The sequence below is a fragment of the Podarcis vaucheri genome (assembly GCF_965113315.1).
Source record: "Podarcis vaucheri genome assembly, chromosome: 8".
Lineage (NCBI taxonomy): Eukaryota > Metazoa > Chordata > Lepidosauria > Squamata > Lacertidae > Podarcis > Podarcis vaucheri.
In genome coordinates, this window is record NC_138766.1 from 82390874 (window position 1) to 82409730 (window position 18857).

Genomic DNA, 18857 nt, shown 5'->3' on the forward strand with positions numbered 1-18857 from the left:
AAAGCACACCAGTGCAAGTAGATAAATAGGTACCACTCCGGCGGGAGGGTAAACGGCATTTCTGTGCGCTCTGGTTTCCGTCATGGTGTTCTGTTGCGCTAGAAGCGGTTTAGTCATGCTGGCTGCATGACCCAGAAAGCTGTCTGTTGACAAACGCCAGCGCCTTCGGCCTGAAAGCGAGATGAGCGCCGCAACCCCATAGTTGCCTTTGACTGGACTTAATCATCCCGGGTCCTTTACCTTTACCTATGCAAATTCTACCCCCCATTGTGATCCAGGGACTTCCGCATATCAGCACCCCCGCCCCCTTTGAGATTCCTGGGTTGCATGATTTACAACATTAATGGCTTCCTCCCTTTCAGCTTTGCAATTAGACCCTTAAATGCTCACCTGGGGTGCATGGAAGTTGTGCATGCCAGAGATTCAGATTCATTCTCTCTCTCTCTCTCTCTCTCTCTCTCTCTCTCTCTCTCTCTCTCTCACACACACACACACACACACACACACACACAATTGTAGAGTTGGAAAGGACCCTGAGAACCATCTAGTCCAAGGCAGGAATATGCAGCTGTTCCATACGGGGATCAAACCTGCAACCTTGGCATTATCAGCCCCACGCTCTAGCCAGATGAGCTATCCAGGCTTGCACCGTGCTTTAGCGCTGCACATGGATCTTGCTTCTTTCATCTGGAGCAGGCACATCCAACAGGTAGATTGTGATCTACCGGTAGATCACTGGACGTCTGTGGTAGATCACTGGTAGATCAGTGGCTCCCCCCAAAGAAGCTGAACAACTTTGGCTCCCCTAAAAGAAGCTCAACATTTTGGCCCTTCACCTCCCCCCCAAAAATGAGCTTTCCCTCCTCCCTAAAAGAAGCTCAACAACTTTGACCTGAACCCCCAAAAAGGGGGTAGATCACTGCCAGACTTTAACTCTGTGAGTAGATGGCAGTCTCTTGGGAGTTGGCCACCCCTGGTCTAGAGGTTGAGTTGAACCTCAAAGGCAAGTGCATCTGTGTGGCTTAGTGCTGCACTTTGATCAATACAGGGCAGCGCTGTGTTGGCTTCTTCGACTGGCCCTTGTTCTCCTTCAGTCTGTCCAGGATTTGCTCTGAACTTCTTTGGTGGGGAAAGGTAAAGTTAAAGGGACCCCTGACCATTAGGTCCAGTCGTGGCCGACTCTGGGGTTGCGGTGCTCATCTCGCTTTATTGGCCGAGGGAGCCGGCGTACAGCTTCCGGGTCATGTGGCCAGCATGACTAAGCCGCTTCTGGCGAACCAGAGCAGCGCACAGAAACGCCGTTTACCTTCCCGCCGGAGCGGTACCTATTTATCTACTTGCACTTTGAGGTGCTTTCGAACTGCTAGGTTGGCAGGAGCAGGGACCGTGCAACGGGAGTTCACCCCGTGGCGGGGATTCGAACCGCCAACCTTCTGATTAGCAAGTCCTAGGCTCTGTGGTTTAACCCACAGCGCCTCTCCTTTATTCCTGCATTGCAGCGGGTTGAGCTAGATGACACTTGAGGTCCCTTCCAACTCTAAAATTCTCTGGTTCTGGGGTGGAGTCTGCTGCGAGCTATGAAATTCTGCATTAACTGCAGGAAGCTGTTTATTTTAACCAAGCGGTTTCTATGTTGAAAGCCTTGGAGAACTTTCTCTTGATAATAATAATAATAAAAATCCCCATTAGCAATCCTTCATTCATATGCTGCTTTCTAACAATTAAAGAATCTGAAGCATTTTCGCAAACCCTCTCTGGAACAATGAGGGTTTTGGAAATCCACAGTGCTAAAGAGGATCTGGCATTTCCTTTTCTTTTTTTGGAAGGCAGAGTTGTGGTTTTGTCCTTTTTGAGCAGAAGGCGCTCTCTTGCTTTCTGCTCAGTGACTGTAAATGGCATTTAGGGTTGCGTGTGGTTTGCGCAGAATGGAAATGGGCTGGAATGTCGACTTGTGTGCGCTCACAATGTAATTTTGCAGCTGCCCAGTCTCTGGCTTGCATGGCACCCTTGCCAGTTGTTAGAAAAAGCAACACAGCGCTTTATCCCAGCTGGTGAGCAACTCTTTTCACTGATTCAGCCCAGGCCACTCCCTGAGTCATTGCCACCACTTCCTATATCATCTCAATAATTTCATGCCAATAAAGGAGATGGATTGATTGATCATCTCAACAAATGGTGATTAAGAATGCATTTTGTTCCGCACAGTTTGTTCCGCTTGGGACAGGGGACTCTTGCGTTTGTCATGCTAATTCCTCTCCATAAAAATCAAGAATTCAGCTATCGAAGCCTCACCCGATGGTCCCTTAAGTCTCTGCATCCACACTATGAATTTTAAACTGGTTTTACTCGTCCTTGCTTCTATTCAGTGACTGGAAGGTGGTGGAGTAGATCTCCTCCAGAGATTTCTGTGCAGCCTTATCGAACCCCGGTTTCCAAAGACCCAGAAGCAATGGGGGTCGGTGCCTCTGACAGGAGGTTTAGCTAAGGACTTAACAGTGTTAGAAACTCGGATATATAAGCAAATTGCCAAATGGCACCTTAATCCTAGGTTATGGTCACCACAACGGCGCCAGTGAATCTTATTTTTGATTACTGTTATTATCCATTTCATTTGTACAATGGTACCTCTGGTTGCGAACAGGATCCATTCCAGAGGCCCATTTGCAACATGAAAAGAGTGCAACCTGTCGCGGCGCGTCTGCGCATGTGCGGGTTGCAGTTCAGCGCTTCTGCGTGAGCGGCGAAACCCGGAAGTAACCCTTTCCAGTACTTCTGGGTCGCCGCGGGACGTAACCTGAAGCAAACGTAACATGAGGTATGACTGTATACTGCTTTATATTTTAAAGGAAAGGTCTCAAAGAGGTTTATGGCACATTAAAACATCAGATGAAACAAACCAGAATAAGACATGTTTAAGCTTCAAGGGAAATATTTCAGGTCCTTATCTAAGGGGCATTTTGCTTTCCTCGTATGTATCTAACTACTTAATTTGTAGAGCTGACCCATAGCATAAATACACTAGGAAGCCAGGGTGGTGCAGTGGTTAGACTGCCGCACTAGGACCTGGGAGATCGGGGTTCAAATTCCTACTCAGTCAGGAAGCTCATGGGGTGACCTTGGAGTCAATCACAGCTTCTTAACCTACCTCACAGAGTCATTGTAGGGATTAACTGAGGAGAGGGGTGAATCATGTATGGTACTCCTTGTAGGAAAAGGTGGATATGAATGCAGTAAAGGTAAAGGGACCCCTGACCATTAGGTCCAGTCGTCGCCGACTCTGGGGTTGCGGCACTCATCTCGCTTTATTGGCCGAGGGAGCCTGCGTACAGCTTCCAGGTCATGTGGCCAGCATGACTAAGCCGCTTCTGGCGAACCAGAGCAACGCACGGAAACGCCGTTTACCTTCCTGCCAGAGTGGTACCTATTTATCTACTTGCACTTTGACGTGCTTTCAAACTGCTAGGTTGGCAGGAGCAGGGACCAAGCAACGGGACCAAGCAGTAAAGGTAAAGGGACCCCTGACCATCAGGTCCAGTCATGACCGACTCTGGGGTTGCGCGCTCATCTCGCTCAAGAGGCCAAGAGCCGGCACTTGTCCGCAGACAGCTTCCGGGTCATGTGGCCAGCATGACTAAGCCGCTTCTGGTGAACCAGAGCAACGCACGGAAACGCCGTTTACCTTCCCGCCGGGGAAGGTATTTGCACTTTGATGTGCTTTTGAACTGCTAGGTTGGCAGGAGCTGGGACCAAGGAATGGGAGCTCACCCCGTCGCAGGGATTCGAACCGCGACCTTCTGATCGGCAAGTCCTAGGCTCTGTGGTCTAACTCACAGCGCCACCCACGTCCCTGTAGTAGTAATAGTAGTAATGCAGTAGATGAGCTCTTATGCTTACCTGCTTAAGAAAGCTGGAGGGGCCAGCCAGGTGGGGAGATGTCAATCACCAACCTGACATCCAGACATCTCCACTAGCACCAACTATAAATTGGAATGCCACTGTTCCCAAGATTACCGTAGTTGGGATTAAAAGTGGCTTTGGAAAGGGTGGGAATTTTGTCCCCCTATCTGCCTGCACCTTGGCTCTTGGAGATTTTTCTGCCCCATGGTTGAAGCAGTGGTTTAAATGTTGTGCTTCTAGCAGTGGGCATGGTTTAATAAAGACTGTGCACGCTCAGTTGCATAATGTCACACAAGTGCGCTTGGCCTGTTAATAGTGTGGGATGGAGAGCCCCACCCCGAAAAACAATTTTCACACGTTTCTGGATGCAAAACGTCCCTATTTAGGGAAGCTTTTGATGCTTGACAGACTATTCTATTTTAGTATTTTGTTGGAAGCCGCCCAGAGTGGCTGGGAAAACCCAGCCAGATGGGTGGGGTATTATTATTATTATTATTATTATTATTATTATTAATAATAATAATTTTTATTAATGCGCTTTAGAAACCACAAAACAGTACCGATTTCATAAAATTCATGCACCACTTGATTGTAAAGAAAAACAACAGCAACAACCCCCAAGCGTTTTGGGGGGTGTTTTTAATCTTACTCAGAGTTGACCTATTGAAAATAATGGATGTGATTAATTCAGGTCGATTGATTTTAGTGGCTCTGCTCTCAGAATGCACCTTAGTTGAATGCAGCTGTGTGCGCATACACACATGTACGTGTAAAATAAACATAATATACATATTATTTTGAAGATGCATGCCTCTAGCTTTGCATAGGACTTCTCCGTCATCCTCTTGACTGTGGGAATGCTGCCAGACTGGGCTGAGCAGCAGGATGACTCCAGTCTGTTGACCTCAGTCCCATGAAAGCAAAGCCGAGGAGCTGAATTGCAAAATAACAAGGAGCTTGAAAGTGAGACGCAACGCCTTGTCCGAGCAGATGCTGTCGTTATCTTGTACTTTATGAGCCAAAGGTCTCACTTGGGCCAAGCATTGCTTCTTTTTCTTGTTGTTGGTTTTTTTAAAAAATGCCTGCTATGAACCACTTATGGGACGCGGGTGGTGTGTTAAACCACAGAGCCTAGGACTTGGTGATCAGAAGGTCGGCGGTTTGAATCCCTGCGACGGGGTGAGCTCCTGTTGCTTGGTCCCTGCTCCTGCCAACCTAGCAGTTTGAAAGCACGTCAAAGTGCAAGTAGATAAATAGGTACCACTCTGGCAGGAAGGTAAATGGCGTTTCCGTGCGCTGCTCTGGTTCGCCAGAAGCGGCTTAGTCATGCTGGCCACATGACCCGGAAGCTGTACGCCGGCTCCCTCGGCCAATAAAGCAAGATGAGCGCCGCAACCCCAGAGTCGGTCACGACTGGACCTAATGGTCAGGGGTCCCTTTACCTTATGAACCACTTATATATGAAGTGCTCGCTATGATGAAGGCCCCTCTGTATGTTCCACCCCCTCAGTGGGTCTCAGGCTGGACAGATCAGCATAATCTCTGACCCCCCCCCCCATCCCCAGACTGCTTTGCAGCAGCTTGAGGAAGGACCATAGTTCTGGGGTTTAGCATCTGGTCTGCAATGCAGAAGGAACCCAATCCCCTCATTGGTGGCATTGAAGTAGCGTACATCAAGGATGGCCAGCCTGCTCTGGCCCGATAGGGACAGCAGCGCCTTGTCCCCAGTATTCTGACAAAAGCTGAGTTTGAGCTGGTGCAGGTGGACGAGGCAGCGTTTGAAATTAGCCAGGCTATCGGCCACTTGTGACCAAGTGAGGATGCCTGGACTCCAGGATGGCGTGTGACTTCTCCACCATCTGGAAGATGCATGCCGGGAGAACCTTGGATCTGGGCTGTTTTCACACACTTAATTCCACAGCATGTAGAATTCTGTCAGTTCTACTTTATCTGCACCATCGAAATGAGTTTCAGGAACCAAAATGCTTTTTCTGAGCAGGAGCGGTCACCATTAAGAAAAAAGATATAGATACACACACACCAAAAAAACACATAAACACACACACACACACACACACACACACACACAAACATACATACAGTGATACTTCTAGTTGAGGACATGATCCGTTCCGGGGTGCCATTTGCACCCCGAAAAGTCTGCAACTGGAGCGGTGCTTCTGCGCAAGCGCGGAGCGCGATAGAGCACTTTTGTGCATGCACGAAGCGTGCAGAATGCTTCTGCGCATGTGCGCAGGGCGAAACCCGGAAGTATACACTTCCAGGTTTGCCGCGTTCACAACCTGAAAATCTGCAACATTAAGCGAACGCAACAAGAGGTATGACTGTGTGTGTGTGTACACACACACACACAGTGGTACCTCTTAATTCGTTCCGGAGGTCCGTTCTTAACCTGAAACTGTTCTTAACCTGAAGCACCACTTTAGCTAATGGGGCCTTCTGCTGCCGCCGCGCCGCCGGAGCACGATTTCTGTTCTCATCCTGAAGCAAAGTTCTTAACCCGAGGTACTATTTCTGGGTTAGTGGAGTCTGTAACCTGAAGCGTCTGTAACCTGAAGCATATGTAACCCGAGGTACCACTGTATATATCAAGGTTGTCATCTGATCTAGCTAGATATTTAACCCAGAATCAATCACAGTCATTTGAAAAACAAGACTTTGCCCCCAAAATGGCAACTAGGCATTCTGTTTTGGTGACTTCAACCTTGGTTTAAGGAGCCATTTGGAGCCTGGCTTATAAATCTGAGTTTCTAACAGTGTCAGAGGCCCTGGGCCAGATACTGGCGGGTGAGATGGAAGCTCACTGGGTGATTTTGGGACAGTTACCAACTCCCACCTCATCCCAGCTATGCCTCCTGAGATGCCTTGATAGAAAAGGTAGCATGTGCATAGATTTATAAAGCTACAAGGCAAGCAGTCAGACTGAGTGGAATAAGGCAGTTTCTTATCTTTTAGCGCGAGAAAATGTCTCCTCAACTTGGCCAAGGGGTGAGTTGACTTGTCATCAGAGACTTCTTCCACCTATGGTATCTACAAGTCAAAGTGGCCGGATTGGATTTGCAGTCGTGAGATGCATATCAAAGGGCTTTCCTAGTGAAGTTCCCTTAGACTGGATTAGCTTGACCTGTGATGGAAGAATCCTCTTCCTAGTCCTTTAGGTGGGTTGTATCAGGTGACCTCAGAGTTGACAGAGGTCTCTTCTCCATCCCAAGGTTGGGTGTTGCACAAGCTGCTAGGAGAAACCCAAACTTCACTTGTTCCTCTTGAGTTTGCATCACGGGCAATCTGACACCCCCCCCCCCAGCCCCGGACTGCAGTTCACTTGGTTGCAACACACTTCAGAATGCAGAGTCTCGGAGGTAGAGATTATCTCCCAAATGTCTGTCCCTTTCAGGAATGCTGACCCTGAATGACGAGATCTTGCCCCCCCCCCCGCTGGCTTGTTCTCGTCTAGATTTGCGCAGTTCTACCTATCAGATCACTGTCAAAGGTTTCTTTTATTATTATTATTATCAAACATTAAAACAAACGAAAAAAACATACATCACACATACAGACAAAAAAGAAATACATAAAAAAGAAAAAATAATAATAAAGAAAACAAAAGAAAAAACATCTCCTAACATAAGATACCAACAAATTAGGTTACATTTACTAAATAACACACAACACTAATTGACTTCCCTTCATCTCGGTTTCAGAATATATTATATGATTTTTTATCTGCAGTTTCTTTTCCTTAAAAAACTCTTTACATCACAAGTGTTACGCCATACCTACTGTAATTTTTAGATTTTTTACCTCTGTTTCCATGTATGTCATAAATTTATTCCATTCTTTGTTAAACTTTATGTCTTTTTGATTTCTTATTTTATGTGTCATTTTTGCCAATTCTAAATAATCAATTAGTTTGGATTGCCACTCGTTTATAGTTGGGATTTTTGATGTCTTCCAATTCTGCGCTATTAGGGTTCTAGCAGCCACTGTCGTGTACTGAAAGAGTGTTTGATCTTCCTTTTTGATTTCCTCTCCAATTATCCCCAGCAAAAGATCACTGTCAAAGGTCTCATAGAGGAAGAGGCCTTTTCCAACCGGTAGGACATCTGCGCTGCATGCAGAAGGTTTAATCCCCAATGGCATTTCCAGGTAGGGCTGGGAAGGTTCTGGGCTGGGAATCCTGGACCGCTCCTGCCGGTCAGTGTAGGAAACACTGACGGGACCAGTGGTCTGGCTCTGTATGAGGCAGATTCCTCTATTCCCTATTCTAGTAGGATGCTCATAAAGGTAAAGGGACCCCTGACCATTAGGTCCAGTCGCAGCCGACTCTGGGGTTGCGGCGCTCATCTCGCTTTACTGGCCACGGGAGCCGCCATACAGCTTCTGGGTCATGTGGCCAGCATGACTAAGCCGCTTCTGGCAAAACCAGAGCAGCGCCACAACCCCAGAGTCGTCCCGTAAATCCACAACTAGGCACCATCAATTGTGGTCTCTACGCCCTGCCCCACCCCACTTTGGCAACTCTTGCCTGTCAGATATAGACCACACGTGCTTTATTATTATTATTTCAGGAAGCTTTTAATATTTGATGAATCATTGTATTTTAATATTCTGCTGGAAGCCGCCCAGAGTGGCTGGGGAAGCCCAGCCAGATGGGTGGTGTATAAATAATAAATTATTATTATTATTTAGACGGAGACCCTGCAAACTCCCCCTTTCAGTGGCTGGGGGCAGATTCTCATAGTCCGAAACATCTGCAGGGCATCTGATTGGGAAAGACTTTGTTCCACGCAGAGCCTCACTTTGCCACTCCATCCTTTGAAAATGAAATGCTTCACATTGCATGCTTTCTGTTTTGCAATCAGAATAACCTTGTGAGGCCGGTCACTCTTGAATTCGTGCATTCAAGGGTTGCCGATGGGGAACTGAGGCTGGGAGAGAGCAACTTGCCCCCGCCCACCCGAGAACGTGGAGCGGAAGTAATACTGAACTTGGGTTGGCAGAGTCCATCTTCTGCATTCACATGGATTGCACAATTGGCCTAGCAAAAATGTCATTCCTGGCTCCCTAGCTCTGTCTCTCTCTGTGGTAAATAATTTGCAAACCGTACTGGGGACTTCCTATCCTAAAACTAGCGCTAATATGCCCTGGAACCTCACCAAAATGCTGGAGAGGGTGCACCTCCACAGGCACATACCTCCACATGTGGTGGGAGTGCCACAAAATCCAACTATTCTGGACAACAGCCATACAAGAAATATGTAAAATAACTAAGCAAGTATTAGACATCACCCCAGAACTGCCCCTACTAAACATCTTCCAAGACAACAATGCCCATTTACACAACAAAGCACTCATAACCCACCTACTTTCAGCAGCCAGAAACACCATAACCAGACACTGGAGAGACCTGTCAGGAGTAAGCATGGACCAATGGTACCAAATAGTATGGGAAACAGCCTGACTAGGAAAATTAACCAATAAACTGAAACTGACATGGGGACAAACTGAAGAAGACGCCTTCACCCCGGGATGGTTCCCCTTTATCGCGTACACAGCCCAACAAGACAATGACAATAATCCACCAACAGCATACAAATCAATATGGCTAACCTGATCCAAAACACCCACCCACCCCACTCACACACAAAAACAAAGACCACCACAGCCAACCACAAATGAACAACCACACCCTAGGCCAACCCCAACCTCTCTCACCACCAAAGGAACACAAGTGAACAGCAGAGAACCTGCACGAGTAACGCTGACACCAAACCCTACATACATTAAGCAAAATAGAAACACCCCCATCTCCCCCACACCCCTTTTCTTCCTAATGTCTCAGCAAATGAAACTGGTTTGTAAATATGTTACTTGGAAAAAATACGAGAGACATTACACATACTTCTGTAAATCAAGAAAATCTTTAATAATAATAAAACAGTACCAGGGACTTCCTATCCTCTGAAGGATAATTTTCCCGGTTCCATAACGAAGCACAGAGACGAGAGCGAGCTGGTGGCGATCAGCAAAATGTCTCGGGATAATTTGTTGAGGGGTGGAGGGCGTGTTGGGTGTAATCTGAGGACAGCCGCCTCCTCTCGAGGAGTTACATAACTCGCTTTCCATTTTGGCCGCTCTCTCCCGGCGAGGAACAGTCCCATCTTTCCCCGAAACCCAGCATGCCAGACCTCATCAATTACACATGCATTGCTGCCCTTTGGGAATAATAAAACCCAATAGTGGAGCAAATGGGCCGATTTTGCTCTCTGGCAGAGACGCCTCTCCAGCCTCCTCTGCGCTTTTCTCCAGTTCCTGACTGAGTGCCAAAAACGGGCCTGAAACTGGAATCTCATTCTTCCATCCCAGGAGCCTCCGTCTCCTTCAAACAGCCCCGGCTTATCAGCGTGCGTTTGGAACAGGGTGCCAGCTACATGGGTGTTTGGAGATTAAAAATAAATAGGAGACAATGGCACTTCCCCTTGGCTGCGATTTATCACTTAATAACAAGAGGGTTACTCATTTCCTCTGGAAAGTGTCTTTAAAAGTTTTGGAGAAGTGGTGCTGCTCTTTAGTTTCTCTCCCTGCTTACTTATTTATTTTTTGTTATAATGATTCTTGCCTAAATCATTCCTCCTTTATTTGTTTGAATCGCTCTTTTCGTGTAGGGGAGTTGCTGGAGATCTCCTATCCTTAAACCATTCTCAGCTCAGGCTTGTATCAGTGACTACAGGCTCCCCTTATGTCATGGTAGCTGTTTTCGGCGCGCACCCCCCCAAACTTTCTGCAGTTACATAGGACTTGCAGCTATCTGATGTCAGGAAATGTTTGATTAGGTGACTCATGGCTGTAGCTGGAACATCAGAGAGAGAGTTGTGTCAACCTGAGGCATCCCTGGCATGTTGATTGAACTTTCTCCCTTCTAAAAAAACTGGATTGACTCCTCCCCGTGGAGGAATATCAGTGGCCTTCTTTCCTTATCAGAAGCCCCAGAGAATCACGTTTTTCCCCATTCTGTCATTCCCTGATAGGATTCTCTGCGAAGAGGCCAGACTTCATTGCCATGGGCCATGAAAGGACCCTTTTGTAGCTGAAAGCAGCAGCCCTTTTTATTTTCTTCCTTTGCATATGCCCCTTAATACCAACATGGTTTTGTTTTTGTTTTTTTAAATCACATCATTCCGATGTACTCAAAGAACCTTTCCAAAGGAAAGAGACATTTGCAAAGCGGAGGTCAGGAATCTTCCCACCTGAGTTTCTAGGAATAATAGGGTGTGTGTAGACTTTGCTCAGCAGGGGTAGCCAATATTGTGCCCTCCGAATCGTAGAATTGTTGAGTTTGATAATAATAATAATAATAATAATAATAATAATAATAATAATAATAATAATAATAATTTTTTATTTATACCTCGCCCTTCCCGGTTCAAGAACCGGGCTCAGGGTGGCTAACAACAAATTTAAAACACTTAATTATAAAAGCAGCATAAAATACAATATGAAAACATGAATAACAATAAAATTCAAAAATCAGTTTAGGGGAAATAAGCATTAGATAATCCCCAGGGCTAGCTGGCTGAATTGGTCCTACTTGGGCCAGCGAGGAGGCTAGGGGAGAATTAGCTGTGGGATCCCAGAGTGGGTGATCTTCATAAAAGGGGAGGGGAAGGAAAGAGAAGGGAAATAAAAGATCAGGCTGAATTCAAATTAAAGGCCAGGCGGAATAGCTCTGTCTTACAGGCCCGATAGAAGGAGGTTAAAGCCTGAAGGGATGATGGGAATTGTAGTCTCAAAACATCTGGAGGGCCGAGTTTGAGGAAGCCTGATCTAGTCCAAACCCCTGCAGTGCAGAAATCTTTGTCCCAGTGTGGGACTCGAACCCGTGACCTCGAGATTAACAAGAGTCTTGTGTTCTACCAACTGAGCTACTCCAGGTCTCATAATCCTAGAATTGTGGAGTTGGAAGGCACCATGAGAGACACCTAATCTAAACCTTTGCAATGCACGAATCTTTTGCCTAACATGGGACTCAAACTCACACTCTGCCAACTGAGGTATCCTAGCCGCATCACGTTGAACTACAACTCCCCTTAGCTGCAGCCAGCATGGGCAATGGTTGAGCATCATGGGAGTTGCAGTCCAACAATATTGGACGGACCATTTAAGCCACTCCTCTGTTCTGCATCCTTTAGGGGAGATCAGAAGTTCCGCTTGCAGCCGCAGGAAGCGGTGGGGGAACTGAGTGCGAACCATGACGACACTGGTCTTGAAAGCTGTCTTCTGTGGGAGCTCAGCAGTTCCTCCTCGAGATGGTCTGTCGCCGTGAGCAAGCTTCCATGAAACGCTGTTCGTCTGTCTTCCCCTGCAAAGTGCAACCACCCAAGAATTTGGGGTACTCCTGGATGCTGTCTTAAGTTAATGTGGCACAATTTGTGCTGACTCCCTGGGGTGCTGTGGATACCCACCCCCAGACTACCGGCACAGTGCCCACATGTGTTTGCTGTGTAGGTTGAGGAACACACTGGCAGAGAGTCCTTCCTTTGCAGGTGGGTGGGATATAAATAATAAAATTATCCGTTTTTGTTATTATGCAGAAGGTCCCAGGTCTCTAGATAGGGCTGGGAATGTTCCCGTGTCTGAAAACCCTGGTGCTTGTCACTTTAGACAGAACTGAACTAGATGAACGAATGGTCTGGTTCTTCGGATTCCTACGTACATTTCAAAACTCATTGCACGCTCTTCCCAGCCTCTATGAGGGTGTGCCTTCGTTGACTTCCAGCCTGGTGGCAACCAAATTCTGGACTTTTATTGAGTCTTCAGATATTGTGTAGTTTTGATGGGTGAAGTCCCAAGTTCCTCCACATTCTGGATCCCCAGGTGGTGTTGCATTGAAATTGAACAGGAGGGGCTCATCCATCTCTAAATGACCATGCCCACCATCTAATTGTTCTCAGAATATCCCATGATCCTTTTGCTCTGCTGAGTAGCAGCATTGCTGTGGCTCTAGGAAATTTCTGGCTTGGACAACTTGATGATTTAAGTACGCTGTTCCTTTCCCTGATGTTGCTATTGTTGCGGGCTGTTTTCCTTTTTTAATTCGGCAATAAAACGGCCCTGTTTATCTGGCCTTTTGTAGCAACAGGATGCCTGCAGGGAAAAGCCAGTGTGTTGAAAAAACTGAGGCCAGAACATAGCTTGCTTCTCTCTCTCCCCCTCCCCCCCTTTTTTGCACAATTCTTAAATCACTTCCATAGCACTGACTTCTTATATTATGCAAACATTGGTGAATATTTTTATGAAATTGTACATCTATCATAGAACATAGAATTGTAGAATTGGAAGGGACATCAAGAGTCAATCTAGTCCAACCCCTTCCATGCAGGAATCTCAGCTTAAACATCCATGACAGTTGGCCATGGTTGCTTTACAGAAGTTGCTTTGTTGTCAAATCCTTCCAAATTGTGGTTAATCCTACCTATAATAATAATATAATAATAATTTATTATTTATACCCCGCCCATCTGGCTGGGCTTCCCCAGCCACTCTGGGCGGCTTCCAACAAAATATTAAAATACCATAATACAGCAAACATTAAAAGCTTCCCTAAACAGGACTGCCTTCAGATGTCTTCTAAAAGTCTGGTAGTTGTTGTTCACTTTGACATCTGGTGGGAGGGTGTTCCACAGGGAGGGCGCCACCACCTCTGCCTGGTTCCTTGTAACTTGGCTTCTCACAGGGAGGGAACCACCAGAAGGCCCTCCACGCAGGACCTCAGTGTCCGGGTAGAATGATGGGGATGGAGACGCTCCTTCAGGTATACTGGACCGAGGCCTTTTAGGGCTTTAAAGGTCAGCACCAACACTTTGAATTGTGCTTGGAAACGTGATGGGAGCCAATGTAGGTCTTTCAAGACCGGTGTTATGTGGTCTCAGCGGCCGCTCCCAGTCACCAGTCTAGCTGCTGCATTCTGGATGAATTGCAGTTTCCGGGTCACTTTCAAAGGTAGCCCCACGTAGAGCGCATTGCAGTGGTCCAAGCGGGAGATAACCAGAGCATGCACCACTCTGGCGAGGCAGTCCGCAGGCAGATAGGGTCTCAGCCTACGTACCAGATGGAGCCGGAAAACAGCTGCCCTGGATGCAGAATTGACCTGTGCCTACATGGACGGCTGTGAGTCCAAAATGACTCCCAGGCTGCGCACCTGGTTCTTCAGGGGCACAGTTACCCCATTCAGGACCAGGGAGTCCTCCACACCTGCCCATCTCCTGTCCCCCCCAAAACAGTACTTCTGTCTTGTCAGGATTCAACCTCAATAACTATGGTCTATTGAGAAGACAAACAAACCTATCTTTCACCTGTGGTTCATGGAGCTGCCTTCTTTCAGCTAACCAGAATTGAGATGGGTCATAGCTTAGGTTTCTGCCGACCCACTAAACTGTGGTTAACCTGAAGCGGAAGTCTTATTCCCTCCTTGCAGCCAGAGCCTTGCTCTCGCAACCCTAAACCGTGGCTAGGCACGACAGCCAGCGTGGCACGAATTGTATCTCCCGCTTCAATGGGCAGAGGAAGAAATCCCTGTTCCGGCAATTGAAAGTTTGGGAAGCAAATGTCTAGCCGTCAGGTTGAAGCTGAACGTTCTTCCTGCGGGAGCGGCAGGAGATCAGAGAAAAGGGATTAGCTTTGTTTGACGCAAAGGTAGCTGAGTCATAGGGCATCACCTCCTCCCCAAACCGAGGACCCACGGTGACAGGTGGATTCTCCGGAGGAGCTTAGCGCCTCGCCCCTGGCTACTTCTGTTCCATTTTTCTCCACCTGCTTATCTGTGCGGCGTGAGAAATTACACAGCGCCGGTGGTGCGTTTGCAGCAGCAGGGAAAGTGGCAAAGTACCTTTGCCAGTAAACACTTGAAAAGCCTTTGTGCGTCAGCCCTCGTGCTCTCTGCCCCGGTTTCTCAATAACAAGGAAGATGACCTAGCTCTGTCAGTATTTGTGTGCGAGGGGAGAGAGAGCTGTTGTCTGTTTTCTCCCCGTTCAAGATCAATTTGCTACTCCTGCCTTCCCCCGGACCTGTAAATTTAGCCTCATGTTTTTTGGCTGCCAAGACCTTGCTGGTCTCGCTACAGCTGCGAATTGATTCCCGCCCGCTCTTGAGTCTTTTCCCTGCTTTCCTCCCTTTCTCCATCCCTTTAAGTCGCCTGTAATCGACTTTGGCTGACGTCCCAGAGCTGAGAGCTATTCACACACACACACACACACACACACACAGGCTGGAAAGGGCAACGCGAGACTTTTAAAGCATAAAGCTGAGTTCTGTCTGTGCTATGGTGGGAGGAGAAATTTAAATGGATTTATTATTTCTCTTTGCTCGGCGATTACGGGAAGTTTGCACACTCCTGTGTGACTTTTGTCTGGAAAATCTGGACAGCTGCTGCCGGTCAGTGTAGGCAGTCCTTAAGCTTGATGGGTACCAGCAGTCTGACTCAGTATAAGTATGAGGCAGCTTCCTAAGTGCTATGTTGCGTTTCTCCAATACCATAATAATAATAATAATAATAATAATAATAAGAAGAAGAAGAAGAAGAAGAAGAAGAAGTACCCTGCCCACTTGACTGTGTTGCTGCAGCCACTCTGGGAAGCTTCCAACATATATAAATTTATTGGACCGCCTCTCCTGGTATGCCCCACAGAGGACCTTAAGGTCCATGAATAATCATAGTTTAGAGTTCCTGGGCCCTAGGGAAGTCAGATTATCCTCCACTGGGGCCAGGGCCTTCTCAGTGATGGCTCCGACCTGGTGGAATGCTCTGTCCCATGAGACGAGGGCCCTGCAGGATTTAACTTCCTTCCACAGGAACTGTAAGACAGAGCTATTCCTCCTGGCTTTTGATTTGAACCTAACCTGATCTTTTATTCCCCTTCCTTCCCTCTCCCTCCCACTCTGGGATCCCACAGCTAATTCTCCCCTGGTCTCCTCGCTGGCCCAAATAGGACTAATTTAGCCAGCTAGCCCTGGTGATCATCTAATGTTTATTGGACGGATTTTCCCTCTAAATTGATTTTTGAATTCTGAATTTATTGTTATTCATGTTCTATACTGTATTTTATGCTGTTTTGTTGCATCAATTAAAGGTTTTAAATTTGTTATTAGCCATCCTGAGCCCGGTTTTCTGAACCGGGAAGGGCGGCGTATAAATAAAGAAATTATTATTAAGACATAATAAAACATTAACACGTTAAAAGGCTTCCCTACATTCTTCCTAGCCCAGGATGGTCCATTTTTGACTGATGGCTGGTTGCCTAGGGAGACAAGCAGAGGGTCTCTCCATCCTTTCACCTGGATGAGCTCAGGGTTAGAGCACCTGCTTTGCATCCAGAAGGACACAGGTGCTGCCCTGGGCATCTCCGCAGGTAGGGATGGGGACAACCTGCCTGAAGCCCTGGAGAGATGCTCTATCAGTCAGTACGGACATTTCTGGACCAGATGGACTCGGCATAAAGCAGCTGTCTCTGTACCTACAAGGGCATCTTGTAGCTCATTTCCTGGTTGCAAGGGAGCCAGTCCCGTGTGATGGTTACGGTGGTGGGCTAGGACTTAGAGGTCTGGGGTTCAAATCTCTCTGTCAGCCATAGAATTGTAGAGTTGGGAGGGACTACCAGGGTCATCTAGTCCAACCCCTGCAATGTAGGAATCTCACTGGGTGTCCTTGAGCCAATCGCTGTTTCATAGCCTATCCTACTGCGCAGCGTTGTTGTAAGGAGAAAATGGGGAGTGGGAGACCCTTCTCTGCCACCTTCAGCTCCTCGGGGGGGGGGGGAGGCGGAATGCGAAATAAAAAGATGATAGATAGATAGACAGACAGACCATTCTGCCTCACATGTTGCTTGGGAATGTTCTCTCTTTTACAGTAAACTCCATGCTTTGAGTTTCAGATCCTTGGTTGTCATGTTTTTCTGCTTTTTTTACTGGGGCGGAGGCTGTTGAAGTCACCACTGTGTGGTTAGAGTGTCGGCCTAGGACAGGGGTCAGCAAACTTTTTCAGCAGGGGGCCGGTCCACTGTCCCTCAGACCTTGTGGGGGGCAGACTATATATTTTTTTGGGGGGGGGGAATGAACGAATTCCTATGCCCCACCAATAACCCAGAGGTGCATTTTAAATAAAAGGACACATTCTACTCATGTAAAAACACGCTGATGTCCGGACCGTCCACAGGCCGGATTTAGAAGGCGATTGGGCCGGATCCGGCCCGCGGGCCTTAGTTTGCCTAGGACATGGGAGACCAGGGTTCAAATCACCACTCGGCCACTTGATTTGACCCTGGTCCAGTCATTTACTCTCAGCCGAACCTACCCTTTAGGGTTGTTTTGAGGATAATTTGGGGGGGGGCAGAGAATTGTGGAAAGCATCTCGAGTTCCTTGGAAGAGGAAAGGCGGGGTACAAATGTGAAAAAAGAATGCCAGATATGTACCAAAGTGCGATTGCTTTGTACTTCTGATTAGCCGGGAAGAACTGTAACCACATAGGAATTCAGGTCCTCTTTTTAAATGACTCTCCCTCAGACGTTTCCATTCGTTTTGTGCTGGGCTCATTTTCCCTAGCTCATTTCAGGGCTGTGGTTCGTGGAGAGAAATAACCTCATTGTTTTGATACCTCCCCGAGTTGGGTGAATCAGCAAAGTAGAGAAAAGTCTTGCTATGGCTCTCTCTCCCCTCTCTCTGTGTAACCACGAAGCAATAATACAGCAACTTGCTTTTTGAAAATTGCAACGAAACACGGCTGAAAGTTAGCATGTGTCATGCCCCTAGAGAGACGGGAGAGGGGCTGTTCTGCTTCTAGAGTTACTAAGCACTTACGGTAAAAAATCTCCTCCTCATCCTGAATCCCTTCCAAAGCTCCAAACTCTCTCTTTTTTTTTCGCCCATGGGGAACTGGCAAACCGGCTGTTGCTGCTGCGTCACTCGGATTTCTTCCCCTTTCGCCACGCCGTTTGGGAAATGTGGTCTCTCAAGGAAATGCAGTGTGTTGTCTTAGTGCGAATAGCAAGAGATTGCTCTTATGTAATCCCGCCTTTCATTTGCTTCCAGCCTGCTCGGCGAAGAGGAAAAACATTGCGATGTGATCTGATGAAGGGGAGTTGTAGTCCACAAAAGCGTGTGCCACAGGGCAGTGATAATAATAATAATAATAATTAATAATAATAATTTCTCTACCATTTTATATTTTAAAGAACAAATCTCAAAGCAGTTTACAAAACATTAAAACAAATAAAACAACCCAGAGAAAAACTAATTCTAGCTTCACGGAAAATATTTCAGATCCTTCTCTAAGTGACGTTTTGCTTTCCTCAGTTGCCAACCTGGTACCCAAAGATCTCCACATGGTTGCAGTTGCACCTGCACCAGTTGCAAAATGCCGCTGGCTAATTTAAAGCACTACCTCAGTGTTCCTTCCAGCCACTGAAATACCAGGATTCTATGATCTCAGCCACATTGCTTGACTGTCGCTTGCTCTTGCAACAATTCTCTGGCCCCAGTATGCAAGAAGCAAATGGAACATACACAGGGGAAATGGAAACAGTGATAATTATGGACTAAGGTGGAGATTTTCAAACGGTGGTCACCCACCTTGGCGCCCCCGAAATCTCCATGTGGTTGCAATTGGACCCACGCCAGTAGCAAACGCGCCTGGCTCCTGGCTAATTTCTAACACTGCCGCAGGGGCCGGTTCTGCTTCTGAGCAGCCACCTGAGGGCCACAGGCATGGGTGGGGCCAGCGACAGAAGTGGGAGGGAGGCAACACTTGAACATTTTACCTTGGCACAATAGGTTACTTTGCACACATACTTGCACATCACCCTTCCCTGTCCAGTATCCAAGCTAGCATGAAACTTTTTTAAAAAATCCCAAGCCCTTAAATAAAGAATAAATAACACCTCTCACCTC

At 47.2% G+C, this 18857-nt stretch overlaps 1 long non-coding RNA gene across 1 annotated transcript in view; it reads left to right on the forward strand.

The window, feature by feature from the left end:
• Positions 1 to 18857, forward strand: part of LOC309539653 — an 80451-nt gene that overhangs the window by 52537 nt on the left and 9057 nt on the right. The window lies entirely within an intron of this gene.